We start from the raw sequence: 2,500 nt of genomic DNA, 5'->3' as shown, positions 1-2,500 counted from the left end.
AGGGCAGCGGCAGCGGTCGAAAGTCGCTCGGCGAAGGTTTTCAGCGAAACTCGTCCGTGCTGACGTCCGAGGCTCATGAAAGGGTTGCCTGGAAAATGACGCGTGTGTGTGTGCGTGTGTGTGTGTGTGTGTGTGCGCTTGTGCGTGCGTGAGTGTGTGTGTGTGTGCGCGTGTGCGTGCGTGAGTGTGTGTGCGTGCGTGCGTGCGAGTGTGCGTGCGTGTGTGGGTCTACAGTGTTGTGGTCCAGCTCTCCTGGTTGCCCCGCCCCCTTCACTCCAAACACGTTTGCAAGGCCCCGCCCATTTCCCCGCAGCCCCACCCCTTGTCCCAGGCCCAGATGGCTCAAACGAGGCTTGAAATTAACGACTATCCATTCATTTTGATTTTCACGCCTTATTTGACACAATTAAGTGGTGATTTTCCCTGAAATTAATCGTCCGGCTCTGTACTTTATTCGGCTGTAAATCTAGTTCCTGTTCATTACATTACATTACATTGCAGGCATTTGGCAGACGCTCTTATCCAGAATGACGTACAACAAAGTGTATAACCATAACCAGGAACAAGTGTGACGAAAACCCTAGAGAGAAGTACCGGTCCAAGTGCAGGGAACAACCGCATAGTTCAACTGAAGGTTAAACTGATTAACACAAACACAACGAGAACGGCAACAACGCAGTCTATGGAAAAAATACAAGCAGTAGTTAAGACAGTTAATGCACCTAAGTCACCTACGAAACAGCTGCCTAGTTACAACCCTAAGCTTACAGTCATTTACAGGGGGGTAGGGAGGGATGGGGAGAGGTGCAGCCTGAAGAGGTGAGTCTTCAGTCGTCGCTTGAAATGGGTCAGTGTCTCAGCTGTTCTGACCTCCACGGGGAGGTCATTCCACCACCGTGGGGCCAGAACAGACAGGAGACGTGTTCTGGAAGTGCAGGTGCGAAGAGGGGGAGGTGCCAGGCGTCCTGAGGTAGCAGAACGGAGGGGTCTGGCTGGCATGTAGGGTTTGTTCCTGAATGAGGGGGACGTTTAATTTGGAGGTCCTGAAATGACTGCCTGTGGATTGCCTGGGGGGGAGGGGCGGTTGTTCTCCTTCATATCCGGATTATTTTGGGGGCTTTTCTCTCTTCTTTTTCATAGGTCTGTACTTCCCCGGGTTTTATTGCGGAGGTTTTCCTGCCACAAGCTGCTTCCCTTCTGCTGTAGTCAGGCTTTCTTTTTTTTTGTCACTTTCTAAATTAAATTTTGAGAACGCATTCTCTCTTTAAAAAAATAGAACAGCCGTAATATTGAGTCCTATTAATAGTGACATTCCCCCCATCCCCCCTCCCTCCCCCCCCCCAGTACAGTAACTCTGTATGAGAGTATAACTTTGTTCTCCCAAGCAGCTCCCTCCCCCGGTGCCTGAGGCCTCACCCCTGGGACGTCCCTCGCCTGTTGACCCACATTCAGGATTTGGCCGTTCTTAATTGTGAACTGGGACCCGCTTTTGTTTTGGGCACAAGCAGTGACCTCCCGCTCTGTTCTGGAGAGCGTCCCATGTCACCCCCCCCCCCCCCCCGCCTTCCACCTCAATTCCTGTGGGACAGTCTCCTCCTGCTCCCCCCCCCCCCGGTGGACTTAATAAAGCAGGACTTAAACACCACTGGCAGATGGCTGGCTGTTTTTATACAGGGGTGCAAAATCTCGCCAATTTCTGTTAGTGATTGCCCCTTTACGTCAAGGCCACATCTCTGCTGCCAGAAACATATTTATCATCCATATTTATGCCATTATTTATGCATGAAATATTAATTGGCATATTTTTTTAATGAACTGTTGAAAACAGAATGAACAAGTAGCAAATGGATAATAAATTTGAGACAGAATATGTTTCTCGCGTGTGTTCAGATTTTGGAGGTTCAAATGATTTGACCTTCTAGCATTGATGTATGTAAAAAAAATGCGAGCTATGTTGCTTGCTCTGGATAAGTGCTTCTGCTTCATTACACTGCATTACTGGCATTAACAGACTCTCTAATCCAGAGCGACGTAACGATGTTAAGCTTATGCACAGCACCTATCTGTGCAGGTGGATCGATACCCAAGCAGTATGGGGTTACAACAGCAGTGCCGTACCTTCTGAATCAAAACTGCAACTTTTGGGCTACAAACCCGGTGTAATTTAAATCCGTCCACACAGACACACACACACACACACACACACACACACACAGACACACAGACACACAGACAGACAGACAGACAGACAGACAGACAGACAAACACACACACAGACACACACACGCGCGCGCGGTTTAGCGATAACCGAATTGCTTCGTCGATGTCAATTCCGCGTAATTCCTTTGGACGGGATGTGGAATGAGGGATATCCTGACGTCCTGCAGACGCCCCGGACGCCAGGCCCTCTTCGCCTCCTTCTCCTCCTCGCTTTCTGCTCCAGGCATCGAGATAAAGGAGTTAAAGTGCGTGCGCGTGACGCAGTGCGGCCCGTGTTTGT

The 2,500-nt window shown here is 49.8% G+C and overlaps 1 protein-coding gene across 1 annotated transcript in view; it reads left to right on the top strand.

Moving 5' to 3' along the window:
- LOC118215763 (tumor protein p53-inducible protein 11-like) overlaps window positions 1-2,500 on the top strand; it is a 55,809-nt gene that overhangs the window by 14,687 nt on the left and 38,622 nt on the right. The window lies entirely within an intron of this gene.

This window comes from Anguilla anguilla, chromosome 16 (assembly GCF_013347855.1).
Source record: "Anguilla anguilla isolate fAngAng1 chromosome 16, fAngAng1.pri, whole genome shotgun sequence".
NCBI classification, from domain to species: Eukaryota; Metazoa; Chordata; class Actinopteri; order Anguilliformes; family Anguillidae; genus Anguilla; species Anguilla anguilla.
The sequence above is the reverse complement of the archived record's forward strand: the minus strand, read 5'-3'. Positions and strand labels throughout refer to the sequence as shown.